General features: G+C 41.6%; 1 pseudogene; it reads right to left on the bottom strand.

Moving 5' to 3' along the window:
* Positions 1 to 12,075: 12,075 nt before the first annotated feature.
* Positions 12,076 to 12,975, bottom strand: LOC132657671 (craniofacial development protein 2-like; annotated as a pseudogene).
* Between the last annotated feature and the right edge of the window lie 6,690 nt (positions 12,976 to 19,665).

The raw sequence follows: 19,665 nt of genomic DNA, 5'->3' as shown, positions 1-19,665 counted from the left end.
TTAAGAGTTAGATGGTACTGCATTAATATTAATTTCCTTATCTTGATGATTGAATTAGGTTTTAGAGAATACATTCATTTGTAAGAAATACTAGAGTATTAGAAGGCTATGGGACAGAAGATTAACAATTTCCTTTCAAATGGTTCAGATGGGAAACATTATTTTATTCTTTTTATAATTATAAGTGTTTCAAAATAAGAAATAATAAACAGAGTTTCATTGCTAACTATCATGGAGAATCTCATGCATATCATTAAAAGTAAGAGAGGTGTTAAAATCATTATAACATGATTAAAACTGAGACCTTTGCCCCACTGACTATTGGTAAGAGTTCCTTGATCTTTTTATTCACTATGCTCCCCACACACCAAGTATAAACATTCTCCAACCTGCCCTTCTGTATATCACTAAGAAAGATATTAACCAGCACAGCACTTAAAATTCTTAAGTACTTATATCAACAAGATTTTTTCCCACATCTTCTCACTAAATACAAATGCAAACTGTAGTTTCTTTTCATTTGATCCAAGACAAATTTCTTGAGGCTTATAATTGTATTACACAGGATCCCAGGAAAGGATTAGTGATGCCTGGTAGAAAGGTCTTAGGGCTGGATTGTACCCTCAAGAGTATTCCCTGAGTTTATCTAAAATGAGCTGGTGATTTGAGAAAGTCAATATTAGTCCTGAGAAAATGAGAGTTCAGCATCAAATCTGAGAGAGAGGAGAGGCAAAGATAGGTAAAGAGCAAAGCTGGCACACTGGAGTTGAAAGAGAGGTGTGACAGTGTGAGAGATAAGGGGTCAGGATGCTAGTTTTGGGTTCTGCCCCCATTTGGAGAGTTTTAACTGGGTCTCCCCTTTTGCAGAGTTCAGCATGAGATGCAGACTGGGCTGAGCTGCACCTTCTTTTATATTTACATTTTTCCCTTTTTGCTATACCAAATGGATATTGATATTGTTCAGTCTTTCTCTTACTTGCCTTTTCTGCAGTTTCATGCTATTACCATGCTCTTCTTCAATTGTTTCCCTGGATTTTTACCTGTCTACACTCTATAGGATGAATGGTTTACCTTTTGCTTTTGGAACTATGCCTTCTCAGCCTCCTTTACAGTCTCCTTTCCCTCACTCATCCATTATTCTCCTCAGGATTTTATTTTCATCTCCTTTTCTCACTCCACCAGACTCCAGGCACATCCTTGATTTCTAAAGGATTTATAGCTGGACTCCAGGCAATCTGTGTATCTTTTGAAAATCTATATAAATATTTGCATATATATATTTTTTTCTGATAAAAATAAGTTTTCTTATGTTCTCTAAGGGGTCCATAGTCATGCAAAGTTGGCATGTGTTCTGGATGTTCTGCAATCTAGAACTTTGACTCATACTCCTGCTTGAGCTCCAGACCCATTTATCCAACAGACGTTTCTACTGCACCATGTACAGAATGGAACTCACTAGCTTCTTAACCAAGCCTCTCCCTGTTTCTCTTATTTCAGTGAAGAGCACCATCATCAGCTCAGGTGTCCCAGTAAGAAATCTTAACATTACTTAGGTTCCCCTCAGTCTTTCACCACTTCATGTCCAATCAAGCTCCAGGGCCCAATATTTCTCCCTACCTAATTTGAACTGTGGTGTTGGAGAAGACTCTTGAGAGTCCCTTGGACTGCAAGGAGATCCGGCCAGTCCATTCTGAAGGATATCAGCCCTGGGATTTCTTTTGGAAGGAATGATGCTGAAGCTGAAACTCCAGTACTTTGGGCACCTCATGCGAAGAGTTGACTCATTGGAAAAGACTCTGATGCTGGGAGGGATTAGGGACAGGAGGAGAAGGGGACGACAGAGGATGAGATGGCTGGATGGCATCACTGACTCAATGGACGTGAGTTTGAGTGAACTCCAGGAGTTGGTGATGGACAGGGGGGCCTGGCGTGCTGCTATTCATGGGGTTGCAAAGAGTCGGACACAACTGAGTGACTGAACTGAACTGAACTGAATATATCTTCCACTGGTCTATTTCTCTCAATCTTTTAGGTATGAGGTCATTTCCCTCATAGCTCTTGAGCCAATGTTCAGCCTCCTGGTGTCCCTGCCATCAAGTTTGTCCTCCCCTGCAAAACCACTCTCATGTTATGACTAGTGTGATGTTTCTAAAATGCTAACATGCTCATTTTTCTCCCCTTGCTTAAAGCTCTTGCAAGTAGTATCTTTCCCATAAGATAAAGTCTAAACTTTCTAACATGATGTCTAATTCACTAAATTACCTCTTCCCAACCAACACTCCATCTCCCATCCCTTCATCACTCTCACTATTCTGCATGCCAAGGCCCAGTTATGCTCAGCACAGGGCCCCAAAAGGCACCATCATGCTGGTAGATTCTGAAACTTTGCAGTTAGTCCTTAACACAAATGTGGAAAAGTGTGGGGAAAGTAAAGGTCTAAAAGGGAGACTTGAAAGGTCAGTGAAAGGTTATTAGTCAGCCCTCCTGGAGTACTGACATGAATGGACAAGTCAGAGCTGGCAGGAAAATCTGGATATTAGGCATGTTCAGCTAATGCTTCAGGACCATGAAAGCCAGCTGATGTCTCTTGAAGGCTGTCTCTACAGTAGCTGCTGTAGATGGGAGTTTGCAGGCTGGTTGTGGGCCTGGTTGCTGTTAGTTGCAGGAAGGGGAGTCAGGAGGAAGAGCATGATGTGTGACACAGGTGAGGGCAAGGCAAACTGGCCTCCATCCATCCTCTGCATCCCTCATCACCTCCATCCGCATAACCTTTGGAGCAGGAGGACTGCTGCTTTACTTATGGTTTCCAAATCTCTAAATTCTCATTTGGTGAACTATAACCTAGAGCCACACAGAGGTGAGCTCTTGGAAAAACCATTCCCACTCAACCAAGTTCACACCATATTAAACCACAAATTTCTCAGTGGCTCCTTTTAGGCTGAACAGAGAGACACCTACAGATCACAGACAGAAAGCCCCTTCCTCTGTGCTCATGTCTCCTGGGCATTCAGTTTGTCAGTATGAGGTTGCCCTGCATGGGTCTGGGTTTGTCTCATTTTATACTGCGCCAGGTTGCATGATGCCAACCAGGATCTCTTGTTAGCTCCCATGCCCCATCCCCACTCCTGAGACAGAGTAGCATTTGATCCCTAAACAGAAGTCAGTTTGCCTGCTCAGGAGCCCCTCTTCAGATTTCAGAAGCACTTGTACAAACCCTGTGACCACCCATAGCTCTCTTCCTTATAATTTAAGGCATATAGATCTTTGCCTTGGTGAACAATGAGCTCCTCCACATGTATGCCTGCTTTGCTCACCCCTAGATTCCTGTTGTGGACCCATCATGAGACAGAGAGCAGTTGTTCAATAAATCACTGACTACCCTTGTGGGTGTGGATGGAGTTCCTAAAAACCCAGGAATTCATCCATCTCTCTGTCCCTCCTTGTGAGTATCTCCCTTTCAGCATCAACTAACAGCCCCAGAGGACACTGAGTAACCAGTGACCCAGGAAATAATTTCACACACCTTTTTCCAGAGGAAGTTGCCCTTAGGAAATGGCCTTTTTACCAAGAAGGCTTTTTCCTCTTGGGGATTTTCCTTATTCACTTTAATGCTGACTTATGGTCAGCTCTTGGCATAGTATTTCCTGAGGTCATCATTTTACAAGAGAAAAAACAATGAGTCTGTCAGAGCCTTTAGTTTTAATCAGAAGTGTACAGGTATAAAACAACTATAAACTGTCCCCTGTCTCATCTTTTCCATGTATGGTGCTTTAGTTGCTAAGATGGATCCAACTCTTGCAACCCCATGAGATCTTCCCCACCTAGGGATTGAACGTGGGTCTCCAGCTTTGCAGGCAGATTATTTTTTACCATCTGAGCTGCCAATGGCTAATTGTTATCTACTCCTAATCAGTGCACTGAGACTGTGAATGCCATTTTATCATTTTAAGAGGGGTCATCCCCACCTGGGATAGACTTGATGGTTGTACACACACACACATGCACACACATGCACACACACCACAAAATCCTGTGATTTCCCCATCATGGCACTTACCTCACTATGTTGCCTTCATTGGCTTAATATTTGTCCTCTCTCACCCCCAGCAATGAGCCCCTAAGCCCTAGAATCCTAGAATCAGCTCATAATTAATGTTTAGAAACAGGCTGCTGTGATAAAATGCATCAGTTTTTAAATCAGACTGAGCTGATCTGACAGAGCTGACAAAGTTGAGCTCAAACTCCATATCTGTCACTTTGGATGCTATGAGTCTAGGTCAATCCTTTCAACACACATCTGTAAGATAGGCTTACAGATTTCTCATCTATGAGAAGGAGGACATCAGAGAAGGAGGACAAGAAACTGCATGTGATAAGTTTCTGGCTTAGACTGTATCCTATTATGATAACTATCATTAATTCATTAATAACTAAAATCTAAGAAAATAATCCAAAAGAAAAGTTAAATCCAAAGACTATTATTACTACATTTTCAGTAGAAAGAGAAAAAAATTAAAACATAACTCAGAAAATAAAACAATGGCTTATTATAAAACTGAATCTTCTCATACAGAAAATAGAAATACATTCTACAAAAATATTTTCACAGGGGTAAGTGGACAATAACATTCATTGCAGAATTTCTTGCAATAGAAAAATGTGAAGATAACATTCTAAAATTCCATACAGCCATGTTTAAAAATGAGTATTTCATGGTGCTTGTTCAGTGAGAAAGAAACAAACAAAAATTGTGGGACACTATATATGATATAAGCCCAGCTTTGAAAAGAAAGAAAAAAAGAACATCTTATATAAATATACAGAAAAATTTGGAAGGTTACATATAAACTTTTGAATGGGGGAGATTAATTTTTATTATATCTTTTTACATTAAAAATTTTTAAATATGTATGATTTTAATATTTTTAAATATGCAATAATTTGAAGAAAATTTTTTAAAAGGGATATGCAGACACGTAAAAGTCATAAAATTTTGCAATTAGGAGAGCCTAAAAGAAGACAAAGTGTTTTCGCCAAAGGGACAGGCTTATGGGAGAGGCAGGTTCACAAAACGTGGCAGCCCCTCAGGGATAACCACAGACCAAGACCTGCCTGCCCACGTCATAGGTTCAGGAATGAAAACCACCAACATATTCTGAGTGCCCGCTACATGCCAAGAATTGTGCTGAGTACTTTTGAGCATCATTCCACTTCATTGTAGGGCAATTCTGCAAGTGTATACTATGGTTGTATCTGTTTCACAGAGGAAATTGAGGCTCAGCTGGTAACTCACCAAGGCAATAAGTCATGGAACCATGAATAAAACCAGATCACTCCAGATTTTGAGCCCAAACTCTTAACCACTGAACTCCAGTGTCTTTGTAATTTGTTCTTTCAGTTCACCTATGATGATTCCCTCATATAAATACTAAACTTATAAGGGGCAAATACATAAACAAAATGCTGGTATAATTATTTATCAGTCATGTCCACATCCAGAACAGCTCCCTTCCTTGTATCAAAGCATTTTTTTGAGAACCTGATGCACCAAGAATCAATGACTAGAAGTTGGAGTTGGGTAGTTCAGAATGTACTTCAGGAAAAACATGATAACCAACTGTCAGGAGGTACAGAGTATAGTGGCCAAGAGTCCTGGAATTCTGCTCTCAAAACCTGTGTTTCTCACTTACCAGCTAAGTGACTGGCTTGGAAAACTGGGGACTGGTGCTCCCATCATAAAATGTAGCTGATAACGTTCCTATGTTACAGGGATATTTTAAAGGTTAAATGTAAAAACCTACTGAAGCGCTTTAGCATCTATAGGGCCTGACATATAACAGGTGTTCAGCTAATGCAATAATATGGCTAATACATTTTATGTCTAAATATAAAATATAATATAGTTTTAATATCTGCCTATTGCTCGCCTAACAGTGCTCCCCTAAGTGACCACATCACCTGGTTCTCTCAGGCACAGGCCCTCCATCTCTTGAATAGAATTGGATAAACCCTTCCTGCCCATCTCTCTTTTCCATATAGACCACATCCCTCACTGAGACAGGTTACAACACTACTGATTTGGTTCTCCCTCACTGCAGAAACTTGCCCATCTTGTGAGCACACCTTAGCCACCTTGCTTGCATTTATGTGTTTGCCCAGTCTCCATCAGCAACACACAAACTGTCTCACAGGGAGCTCCCTTTTCATTGATCCTAGCTAATTTTTTTCTTCCTAAGTGTGGCCTCTGATGGCATTGTTAGCTTTGTGGTGACTAAATCAGACTGGAACAGTGACTCAGAATTGATCAATTCAGTTAGTTTTCCCCCACACCCATCTCTGTTTCTTCTGCCCTTCAAGGAGTCCACAGACAGAAAATCAGCTGACTGTTCTTTCTCACCTGGCATAAATCTTATTCTCTTGGATAACTAGGAGATTGCTTTACTCAGCATGAAACACTGGACTAGATGATTTATAGATAGAAAATGCTTCCAAGCCCTTGTCTTATCTTTCATCACAGATTTCCTGGGTCAACATCATTCTGGTCTTTGTCCTCTCTGTAGGTTCCAACTCATACAGCTAGGCAGACAGAGATAGTTCATGATTCCAGTCCTGTATGCAAGAGCCTGAAAATAAGCTTTAAGTCTTCTAAAAAGGCAGTGTATTATTCTAGAAAGAGTTCCCACTACTCAGCCATCTGACAGGGGTGCTGACGAGTTACCTACATAGGCTGGAGCAAAAGGCTCATATTCTGAAAGCTGACAAAACTCTTAGACCTACCGGTGATGAAAGGAAACACCAGAGAGATTCTGGCTGGGGCAGAAGGTTAGGAGCAGGAAGGAATAATTGGGTGCAGTCTGACTAAGGGATCCTGAATCCACAGAATGTAAAGTCAGAAGGGCCTTGAGGAGCTAAAGGCCCAAAGATTCAAAGAGCTAGAGGTCCAAAGAAGGGCCAAGGGTTCTCAACACCAGGCAGAGGTCTGCTTACACTGAAATCACCAGTGCATGCGTGCTCCATCCCTTGGTCATGTCTGACTCTTTGCCACCACATAGACTGTAGCCCACCAGGCTTCTCTGCCCTTGGAATTTCTCAGGCAAGTATTAGAGTGGGTTGCCATTTCCTCCTCAGGGGATCATCCTGACTCAGGGCTCGAATCTGAGTCTCTTGCATCTCCTGCATTGGCAGGTGGGAAATCACCAAAGAACAGGTTAAAAGACAGATTCCTGGGTCTCTACCAAAGAACAGGTTAAAAGGCAGATTCCTGGGTCCCTTCCTTGGATGATTTGAATCAGCAGGTCTGAATAGGTGTCTGGAAACTGTATTTTTAACATGCACCCAGGGTATTCTAATGCACAACCCAATTTGGAAAAATCTAAACTTCTCATGATGCAAAAGAGACTGCCACTTGCAGAAATAATTAGTACAACTTGGGCATAGTGACCCAAGGGTTAAAGAGCAGTTGTCAGACCAAAGTATTACCCATAACCAAGATATTTGCATAAATATTTCCCACATCACCAGAAAAGAATGCTCATGTGATGGACAAATGAGGATACAATGACTCACAGAAGCCAGCAACCCCTAGTCTACATTCCTGCCACATTTCAAGGCTCACAAGCACAAGAGAGAGGGGAGAAAAAGCAACTCTGTCAATTTGCAGGGGCAGAAATTACTTCTGCCAATTTCTCTAGCCATCTTCCCATACGGATCTACAGAATGCTTCTGTGCTCTTCAAACACCTCTAGTTCTTGCTTGGTGTAAATGAGGGAAAGCCTTTTTTTGTTACCATGGCACCACTACAATAAGCTGTTTTCAAGTGTTAGATATTCTGAAATGACAGGCTCTGTTTTGAGAAATAAGAATGCTGATGGGGTCAGCAACACTTGCCAACATTCATGTATCAACGGGTTGACATAAATCAGTGTCACTCTACTGGTAGTGTATTCCTGAGACCAGAAAACGTATGCTTTGACAATCCGCCCCAAGCCTGGGTCCTGAGTGGATGTGGTGGAAGTTCTCTATTCTGGCCATGCATCTAGCTAAGAGGCCTTAGCCAGTCAGTGACATCTTACGGTTGCCTACTCATGTTACCATTGGATTAAGGTTGATATGCTCAGGTCTGAGTCATGGAGGAAGGGCTGACCCAGTGGAAATTAACCAAACATTTGTGTCCTTCCTTTGGTTTGTTTTTGCTTGGATGTATCACCCCTACTGCAAAAAGTGAAGACAAATTTTTTTCAAGCCTAGCATTCATAGAATAAGGTGGACAGCTCTACTTTGTAATACATGTGTTCCATGACTTGAGGCAGGTTAGTTCTTTAGTCAAAATTTTGTTTGTAGCCTTGTACTCTACCTAAGCATGTGATATATATGTGTGTCTTTCTTTCTGCACCATAAACTCAAGGTCATGGTTTATTACTCTCTATATCTGCCACAGTGTCTGGTGCATATTTAGTACTCATTAACATTTGTTAGGTGTTCAAAAGTTAATTCTGGAAAAAAAAAAAGAGAAGGGTGTGTGTGTGTGCACGTGCATGTGTGTTGGGTGATAGAGGCGTGGTTTAGTGAGATGATAGTGAGAATAGAATGGATAAGAAATCTTCATGTTGTTTTAGAGGCATCTGCAAAAGCAGCTGTTAGGAAACTCTGGTTGGCATCATAAGCCCCAAAGAGTTTGTTTCAATAACGGATTTCAGGTCCCCATAGCTAGAGTTTCTGATTCACGTGAGCAGTGAAAAGACCCAAGAATCTTTTAAATTCAGATCCCTGGAGCATTCTGATGCTTGCTAAAGAATCTGATAGTAGATTAAAATGAAAGGGTGAAAGATGCTTAAATATTAACAGCTCTACCTTTAAGCAACTAAAAAGCTAAAAAGCTGTACATATTAAACAATAAGGCAGGAAAAGAAACACAAAAGGAGTACACAGTAAGATCTAAAATAATCAGACCCAATGCCAAAATCCATGAATCAAATAGTAAATTTGTGGTTCTCAGACACCATCAGGGAGGATTACATGGAGGAGTAAGATTTGAAATGAAAATGAGTCTTTAAGAACTTTCTTGGCAGAGGTGGAAGGAGTATTTCAGGACAATATGCTCCTTATCTCTACCATGTTTTGATATAACAAAGGATTTATAAGCAATATTGTAACCTGATGAAGACCAGACTAGGAATCTTGCATTTCTGCCACAACCTGGGAGTTAGAGGTTCTCCTGTAAGGCTATGAATTTAGGTACCTAAATCCTTCCTGATTTTCTGAACACTCACCATTCACAAAGTTTGCTCTCAGGCTACCATGTTTCAAATCAACCGAAGTTTTCTGTGATAATGGTATAGATGTGGATGTAGATATAGAATAGAAGTAGATGGTAGAGCTATAGAACAGATGTACTTGATGTAGAATAGATGGAGATTTTGGTGACCTAATGATGGAATAGCAGATAAAACCAAGGAGGGTCTTGGAATGCAAGAACAGAAAAACCAGACCAGTATCATCCTTCCCTCCCCCATGTTGTAACTATTAATGGATTTCAGGTCCTTCTGAGCAGCATAACCTATCTCCCTCCTAACCCATAGGGAGAAGGTATTTGCCCTACTCTTCATCCCACTGAGTATATGTGCCTCATCCAATCAGCAAATGACCCACGAGACCCCTATCCCACTCTTTGTACCCTGGGTACAAGGGTGGACTGAGGACTTCTGTTCAATGTCACTTCTCCCTTGAGCTGGCCAGCTCTTCCAACAGCATCTCCCACTCTAATAAACTTTATTTCCCTCTCATTCTGTCTCATGTCTGGAAATTCTTTTCCTACCCATGCCTGGACCATGACAGTTTTAGTGGCTCATACAGGGAACTTGGGGTCTCTTCCCCTACTGCCTCACTTCTCCTTTCTCAAAGGGACCTTCTGTGAACAGGAGAGTGCTGTGGACCAACTGAGGAACTCTGGCCAGGGTTATCCTCTGGTGTGTTACATAGGGCCCACTGCTCACTGCGCCCCAGTAGCTGCTGCCAGAATGGATGAGGGTCTCTCCCTTGTCTTCTTTCTAACTGAGTATTAAGTCAACCAATATTATGTTGGCGTGGGACAGTTCAGTTCAGTTCAGTTCAGTTCAGTTTAGTTGCTCAGTCGTGTCCAACTCTTTGCAACCCCATGAATCGCAGCACACCAGGCCTCCCTGTTCATCACCATCATCCGGAGTCAACTCCTCTCATGAGGTGGCCAAAGTACTGGAGTTTCAGCTTTAGCATGAAACAAATCCCAGGGTTGATCTTCAGAATGGACTGGTTGGATCTCCTTGCAGTCCAAGGGACTCTCAAGAGTCTTCTCCAACACCACAGTTCAAAAGCATCAATTCTTCGGCACTCAGCCTTCTTCACAGTCCAACGCTCACACCCATACATGACCACCGGAAAAACCATAGCCTTGACTAGACGGACCTTAGTCGGCAAGGTAATGTCTCTGCTTTTGAATATGCTATCTAGGTTGGTCATAACTTTTCTTCCAAGGAGTAAGTGTCTTTTAATTTCATGGCTGCAATCACCATCTGCAGTGATTCTGGAGCCCCAAAATATAAAGTCTGACACTGTTTCCACTGTTTCCCCATCTATTTCCCATGACGGGATGGAACCGGATGCCACGATCTTCGTTTTCTAAATGTTGAGCTTTAGGCCAACTCTTTCACTCTCCTCTTTCACTTTCATTAAGAGGCTTTTTAGCTCCTCTTCACTTTCTGCCATAAGGGTGGTGTCATCTGCATATCTGAGGTTATCAGTATTTCTCCCGGCAATCTTGATTCCAGCTTGTGTTTCTTCCAGTCCAGTGTTTCTCATGATGTACTCTGCATATAAGTTAAATAAGCAGGGTGACAATATACAGCCTTCATGTACTCCTTTTCTTCTTTGGAACCAGTATGTTGTTCCATGTCCAGTTCTAACTGCTGCTTCCTGACCTGCATACAGATTTCTCAAGAGGCAGGTTAGGTGGTCTGTTATTTCCATCTCTTTCAGAATTTTCCACAGTTTATAGTGATCCACACAGTCAAAGGCTTTGGCATAGTCAATAAAGCAGAAATAGATGTTTTTCTGGAACTCTCTTGCTTTTTCCATGATCCAGCAGATGTTGGCAATTTGATCTCTGGTTCCTCTGTCTTTTCTAAAACCAGCTTGAATATCAGGGAGTTCACAGTTCATGTATTGCTGAAGCCTAGCCTGGAGAACTTTGAGCATTCGTTTACTAGCATGTGAGATGAGTGCAATTGTGTGGTAGTTTGAGCATTCTTTGGCATTGCCTTTCTTTGGAACTGGAATGAAAACTGACCTTTTCCAGTCCTGTGGCCACTGCTGAGTTTTCCAAATTTGCTGGCATATTGAGGGCAGCACTTTCACAGCATCATCTTTCAGGATTTGAAACAGCTCAACTGGAATTCTAACCCCTCACTAGCTTTGTTCATAGTGATGCTTTCTAAGGCCCACTTGACTTCACTTTCCAAGATGTCTGGTTCTAGATTAGTGATCACACCATCGTGATTATTTGGGTCATGAAGATCTTTTTTGTACAGTTCTTCTGTGTATTCTTGCCACCTCTTCTTAATAACTTCTGCTTCTGTTAGGTCCATACCATTTCTGTCCTTTATCGAGCGCATCTTTGCATGAAATGTTCCCTTGGTATCTCTAATTTTCTTGAAGAGATCTCTAGTCTTTTCCAATCTGTTGTTTTCCTCTATTTCTTTGCATTGATCGCTGAAGAAGGCTTTCTTATCTCTTCTTGCTATTCTTTGGAACTCTGCATTCAGATGCCTATATCTTTCCTTTTCTCCTTTGCTTTTCACCTCTCTTCTCTTCACAACTATTTGTAAGGCCTCTCCAGACAGCCATTTTGCTTTTTTGCATTTCTTTTCCATGGGGATGGTCTTGATCCCTATCTCCTGTACAATGTCACGAACCTCATTCCATAGTTCATCAGGCACTCTGTCTATCAGATCTAGGCCCTCTGTCTATCAGATCTAGGCCCTTAAATCTATTTCTCACTTCCACTGTATAATCATAAGGGATTTGATTTAGGTCATACCTGAATGGTCTAGCGGTTTTCCCTACTTTCTTCAATTTAAGTCTGAATTTGGTAATAAGGAGTTTATGATCTGAGCCACAGTCAGCTCCTGGTCTTGTTTTTGTTGACTGTATAGAGCTTCTCCATCTTTGGCTGCATAGGATATAATCAATCTGATTTCGGTGTTGACCATCTGGTGATGTCCATGTGTAGAGTCTTCTTTTGTGATGTTGGAAGAGGGTGTTTGCTATGACGAGTGCATTTTCTTGGCAAAACTCTATTAGTCTTTGCCCTGCTTCATTCCACATTCCAAGGCCAAATTTGCCTGTTATTCAGGTGTTTCTTGACTTCCTACTTTTGCATTCCAGTCCCCTATAATGAAAAGGACATCTTTTTTGGGTGTTAGTTCTAAAAGGTCTTGTCGGTCTTCATAAAACCGTGTTCAACTTCAGCTTCTTCAGCATTACTGGTTGGGGCATAGACTTGGATAACTGTGATATTGAATGGTTTGCCTTGGAGATGAACAGAGATCATTCTGTCATTTTTGAGATTGCATCCAAGTACTGCATTTCGGACTCTTTTGTTGACCATGATGGCTACCCATTGTTTTTGAGGGATTCCTGCCCACAGTAGTAGATATAATGGTCATCTGAGTTAAATTCACCCATTCCAGTCCACTTTAGTTCGCTGATTCCTAGGATGTTGACGTTCACCCTTGCCATCTCTTGTTTGACCACTTCCGATTTGCCTTGATTCATGGACCTGACATTCCAGGTTCCTATACAATATTGCTCTTTACAGCATCGGATCTTGCTTCTATCACCAGTCACATCCACAACTGAGTACTGTTTTTGCTTTGGCTCCTTCCCTTCATTCTTTCTGTAGTTATTTCTCCTCTGATCTCCAGTAGCATATTGGGCACCTAATGACCTGGGGAGTTCCCCTTTTGGTGTCCTATCATATTGCTTTTTCATACTGTTCATGGGGTTCTCAAGGCAAGAATACTGAAGTGGCTTGCCATTCCCTTCTCCAGTGGACCACGTTCTGTCAGACCTCTCCACCATGACCCTCCCGTCTTGGGTTGCCCCGCAGGCATGGCTTGGTTTCATTGAGTTAGAGGCTGTGGTCCTAGTGTGATTAGATTGACTAGTTTTCTGTGAGTATGATTTCAGTGTGTCTGCCCTCTGATGCCCTCTTGCAACACCTACCATCTTACTTGGGTTTCTCTTACCTTGGATGTGGGGTGGGTCAGGCACTTAAAAGCCATTAGACACCTGCCACGTGAAGACTCCCATGTGAGGATAAGGGGAAGGTGGAATGAATCAGGCCACAAGGGCATCCGCCCCTAGCAAGACAACTCCCATGCACTGTGTCAGGCACATAGTGGTTGAAGCAAAACAGAGACCATTGTCCCTTGGGCACCGCCTCCCCAATAAGCTTGTAAGGCAGATGCTCCAGCCTTCTTCCCTGTCGCTTCACTTCTTTCCCTTTCAGTCTGGATTGATTTACAGGAGCCTAGGTGTTGCCTCTGAGCCATCCCAAGAGTGCCTTTCATGTTTCAGGGACTCTCCAAACAGTGAGTCACCCTGGTGCTCCTGGGAATCTCTGTCTTTCTCTGTCCAGGTCACATGCTGCCTTAGCTGCATGGTTTTCAGGGGTCACCTCTCACTGTCGGACATGACTGTCGGGAAGGTCAGCCATTTTTATGCCATTAGTGGCACGGAGAGATCACTGGGACAAAGGGACACCTTTCTGTCAGCCGGTGACTCTCAGTATCCCCATTCTGTGGCAGGTAGGCTAAGAGTGGGTTCTGATATGTCCTGGGAGCCTCTCTCAGACTCACCCCTTGGCTACATTCTCAGAAATGGAAAAATTTTGACCTTGTAAAAGGCCTGGCCTCAGGACATGGAATCAACCTAGATGTCCATCAGCAGATGAATGGATAAGAAAGCTGTGGTACACATACACAATGGAGTATTACTCAGCCATTAAAAAGAATACATTGGAATCAGTTCTAATGAGATGGATGAAACGGGAGCCGATTATACAGAGTGAAATAAGCCAGAAAGAAAAACACCAATACAGTATACTGACACATATATATGGAATTTAGAAAGATGGTAATGATAACCCTGTATGCGAGACAGCAAAAGAGACACAGATCTATAGAATGGACTTTTGGACTCTGAGGGATAGGGAGAAGGTGGGATGATTTGGGAGAATGGCATTGAAACATGTATACTATCATGTAAGAAACGAAGCGCCAGTCAATGTTTGATACAGGATACAGGATGCTTGGGGCTGGTGCATGGGGATGATTCAGAGAGATGATATGCGGTAGGGGTGGGAGGTGGGAGAGGGGTTCAGGATTGGGAGCTCATATACACCTGTGGCAGATTCATGTCAATGTATGGCAAAACCAATACAGTACTGTAAAGTAAATTAAAGTAAAAACAAAATTTATTAAAAGATTAAATAAATAAATAAATAAATAAACAAACATAAAAAGGCCAGGCCTCGATACAAACTAGGCGACCCCCTCCCCACAAAATGGCCTCTGAATGGCAAACTAGCTTTTGCCGAAAGCAGAGAAAAGATCAGAGTTTCCTTACATTCAGTGCTTCATGGCCCTCAGTCAGAATCCAGATTTCAGGGACTCATGCCTCATGTGTCTTTCTGTTGCTTCCTTACCTCCTGTCTACCTCTGACTCGCTCCATCAGGTTTCCTAGGTGACCCCTACTCGACCTTTCATATCCACATGATTTCTAGGAAAGGATTCTGAGATTCCCTTTGGTCCAGGTCTTTCTCCTATATTCAAAAGCCTGAAGGATTAAAAACTCTCCTAATATTCTAAAGGATGTTCTAACTACGCTTATCTCATGGGTGTGGAGGGAAGCAAGATTTCCCCATTCCTGAACATCCTAAAGAATTCCCTTCTAACTACTCCTGTTTCTTAGGGTAGAGAAGGACCAAGCTTCCCCCACTCCTACAAACTCCCTTAACCCTTCAGATTCTTTTGATGGAACAAAGAACTCACTTCCCATCAGAAGGACAATCCAAGATTTTTATCAGCTGATATCGCCTGATAGCAGAGTCAATTTGAGCACTATTTGGTCTATATTTTAGCTATGAAACTATGACTACAGAAAGGAAAGATGGCTTTTTGATACAAGATGGCCATGATATTCTTAGACTCCTGAGAAATCTGTTTAAAATGAATTTTTTTTTCTTAGAAATTGCAAAGCCAATTGTTTTTGCATATGCAATTAAAAAACACTAGCCTGTCAAAAGGCCTCCCTAGGGAAAAGCTTGAAGTTAACCCCTTCCATGTCCTTGAAACATACAACCAACTTTGACTGAGACCTCAACCTTGACCAATTTAGAACTGCAAGCCAAAAAAACAAGGGGTGAGGGGGGTGTCAAAGAGACATTTTAAATCTCAAGCAGAAAACTATGAGATTTCTGTCTGTCTGTCTGAATTTATGCATGCTCAGTGAGTGTCTTTTGTGTTTTGTTTTTTTGATAATATTGCTGAAGTTGTAAATGAGTTCTAATTTAATTGACCTATCATGTGAAGAGTTGACTCATTGGAAAAGATTCTGATGCTGGGAGGGATTGGGGGCAGGAGGAAAAGGGAATGACAGAAGATGAGATGGCTGGATGGAATCACCGACTCGATGGACGTGAGTCTGAGTGAACTCTGGGAGTTGGTGATGGACAGGGAGGCCTGGCGTGCTGCGATTCATGGGATCACAAGGAGTCGGACACAACTGAGCGACTGAAATGAACTGAACTGAACTGAAAGAAAAGTAAGCACTTACAAATCAGACAATTCTAAATAGAAGAGAAATTAACCTAAATGAATTTTAGATTCACATGAACTGGGAAATATTCAGCATTAAATATCTAGTATTAATGTTTGCTTGTTAGTTTAATTTAGGCATGTCCAATAGTTATTAACATTAAGCATAATATTTTCACTGTCCCTAGGTTTATTATAAGTTAACTATTATTATATTGTTATTATCTGTTACAAGTTTGTCTACAAGGAAAGTACCTCGAGTGAAGAAACTTCAAAAAAATATGTAAATGAGATAAAAGCTTTTAGATAAATTCTGTTAAGAATAATCATACTTTAGAAATGTCTGTCTAAAATTGTCTCTCCAGATTTTGGTAACCTGAATTTCTAGCATTGTGCTAAACTGAGTAACAGAAGTTTATTGAGTAGCTAGGTAATTTCCAAATAAAATAAGATTTGGAAACATTCATTATTGAATACTAACTTCCTCTTACAGAGAAACTAGAGATTCTGGGCTATTAATTAATAATGTTTGATGTCATCCTGAGATGTTCTCTAAAATTTTTTTAGAAGTTGTCACTGGTATTTATGTTCACAAATCTATAGAATGCTAATATAAAAGTCAGTTGTTGGTTGCTTAAGGAAAGTAGGATGAGTGTTTTCAGTAAGGAAGGTATGAATTACATTTTATGAATGGAAAAGGAAGTAGGTCTGACTTACAGGTGGCTGTTTCAGGTAGCTACATGGGAAGTACTGTTGAAGGGGTGATAAATCTCAGGTTATACTGTATGGTTAATGTTACTAAAATAGATATCCTAAAATTATGTGGGATTCATATAGATCTGATATACCCTGAGAAAATGTGGTCAACTATAATTCTAGTTATCATATTAAAGTGTTATATATCACAGCAATGACCAGGCTACTTTATCAATTACAATTTAATCAGATTTTAAACATGCCTTCTATGGTTTCACTCTGATGACTTTGCAGGAATACTGCTGCTTCAGGATTTTCTAAGATTGACCAATAAACGAATTTTGTTTTTTATCTGGTAAACTGGTAACAGACTGGAATTTAGTCTACTCTCTATGTTAAGAGAACAAAGTTTTCTTAGAATGCAGCTTTTGATAATGGATTATGAATTTCTTTGCCTTTAAGTGATTTATATTTGTTTTTAAAATCTTTTGTTCCTTTGATAAAGTATATAAGCATGATTTAGGATTATGGTACGTGTAGACAAAGTTCATTCTGCTTCTACAAAAAATAAGGCCTCACTGTTAGACTTTTGCTATCCTGATGTCCTTAAAACATGGCAACAGTCTACTCCTAAATTGGGGAATTAAAAATAGGTGAAAAATAGCTGTAACTCAAAGAGTCAGGGCTGTGGGAAATCCAAGGAGGCCTCTTGGCTTTTCCTTGCTCCCTGACAAACTTCATTTTTATCTGATGGGTTAAAGCCTTCCCTGGCTACAGGGTTGATGCCCTCACAATGACAAAAAATTATATTTCACTTAATATTAAATTCTAGCTTTGCTGGTTTAGTACAACTCATTTCTGAGATAGTTCCTTATTGTTATGTTATATTGCTGAAAGGTTTAATTAATTAAGTTACTTAAAATGACATTCTAAGTTTGTTTCTAAAGCTTATCTCAATAACTAATCTTTGGATAAAGGTCAGAGACTCCATGATGTACACCAGGAGATTAACACCTGGCTATAGTCACTTAACTAAGTCAGATGACCTGGGGTATATTGGGCTATACTTAATGAAAGTTCTTGACTTAAATTCTTGCTTACAACCTTACTAATAACTTGCTAGCTATATTATTTTCTATGTCACTTGTTTCAGAAGTGTTTCTTACGTTACTAAATGTGTGCCTGAGCCTGTGATAAAATGCTGATATGCAGTTCCATATGAGATCAATGATTGCAATAATGTAACTCAGGATATGGGAAGAAGCAACAAGAGGGAATATTTTCCTGGACTAAGAAGCTAGGAAGACAGGTATGGTCCAGAGACTTTTGCTACTTGCAAGGCCTGGTCCAATAACAGCACACTGAGTGGCCTCTCAATGGGATCTTCCTGAGACCTGGGAATGAGCCTTCCCAGCACCGTGGGACACAGTGGGCATGAAATGCCCCCCAAACATGGTCAAAAATATGTGGCTATGAAGAGACCCTGCTGACTGGAAGTTGGTGCTTGCCAGCTATCTCTACAAAGATTACATCATGACCATTCCAAGCTGTTGACCTTCAACACCCCTTGAAAGGAGTTCAGGGTGGAGATCAGAAATAAGGCACCCTGTGCTCTGGGAAAAACCCAGAAGAACCGGTCTTCAGAGAGTCAGATGCTTTCAGGTAAAGGTTTTTCTGAGCACAAATTCCTGCATCTTCTCTCACCCAGAGAAGCACTAATGTCACAAACCAATCTGGTCCTGGTTCTCCTGGCAAGCCCCTGAGCAGCTTTTCTACTTCTGTTAATCCTTGGGACATATATCTTTAAATTTCTCATTAAGTTGGTTTCTTCTAGAATACAACAAATCTCCAAGTGATAGTTTGACAAGAATATTCCTGGCCAACACCCAGACAATGCTGAAACAAGCCACCTTATTATTCCATGGACTCTCCTCTCCCTTCAGAAAGCAGGGACACCCTGACAGAAAGCAGGCAAGGAGAACCCAGAGCCCCATGATGCCCCTAGAGCCTGAAGAAACCAGAGTGGTCATCGCCCCTTTTCCTTTGAGACTGAGTTCCCAAACACCTGGGAAGGGAAATAGGTAGATAGTTAGACATGAGCAGAGTATCAACAGGGGCCAAAGAATTGGTCCTAGAAGTAAAGAGAGGGAGGAACGTGGTGACCCAAGGACGAACGAGCAGATGAAACCAAGGAGGGTCTTGGAATGCAGGAACAGAAAAACCCGACCCTTATCATCCTTCCCTCCCCTATGTTGTAACTATTAATGGATTTCAGGTCCTCCTGAGAAGTATAAGCTGTCTCCCCTCCTATCCCATAGGGAGAAGGTATTTGCCTTACTCTTCCCCCACTGAGTGTATGTGCCTCATCCAATCAGCAAATGACCGGCAAGACCCCTATCCCACTCCTTGTACCCTGGGTATAAAAGTGGACTGACGGCCCCTGTTTCATGTTGCTTCTTCCTTGAGCTGGCCTGCTGTTCTAACAGCGTCTCACACTCTAATAAACTTTATTTCCCTCTCATCTGTCTCATGTCTGGAAATTCTTTTCCAACCCAGGCCTGGACTACAACAGGAACCACTTCCACTTCCTTCCAAGGACAGGCCTCCCCCCTGCTTTAGCTCCTCTCTGAAGTACCTAGATAATACTGTCAACTACAAATTGGCACTTACCAAGAGCATTGCCAAGGACTGAACAACAGGGCATTTGCCATCTGCCTTGCTTCCCTGGTGGCTCAGAGGTTAAAGCATCTGCCTGCAATGTGGGAGACCTGGGTTCGATCCCTGGGTTGGGAAGATCCCCTGGAGAAGGAAATGGCAAACCACTCCAGTACTCTTGCCTGGAGAATCCCATGGACAGAGGAGCTTGGTGGGCTACAGTCCACGGGGTCACAAAGAGTCGGACACGACTGAGCGACTTCACTTTTACTAAGATTGAACCCCATGCTGCTGTAGCTGTTGACCTTCAACACCCCCTGAGGGACTTAAGGGTGGAGTGAGGCACTCTGTGCTCCAGGGAATTGGTGGGACAGGTCTTTAAATATTTGATGTTTTAGGAACAGATTTTATGATCTCCATACTTGCATCTCCTCATATCTAGAGAAGCACTAAATCCCTTCA

The sequence above is a fragment of the Ovis aries genome, chromosome 1 (genome assembly GCF_016772045.2).
Source record: "Ovis aries strain OAR_USU_Benz2616 breed Rambouillet chromosome 1, ARS-UI_Ramb_v3.0, whole genome shotgun sequence".
NCBI classification, from domain to species: domain Eukaryota; kingdom Metazoa; phylum Chordata; class Mammalia; order Artiodactyla; family Bovidae; genus Ovis; species Ovis aries.
The sequence above is the reverse complement of the archived record's forward strand: the minus strand, read 5'-3'. Positions and strand labels throughout refer to the sequence as shown.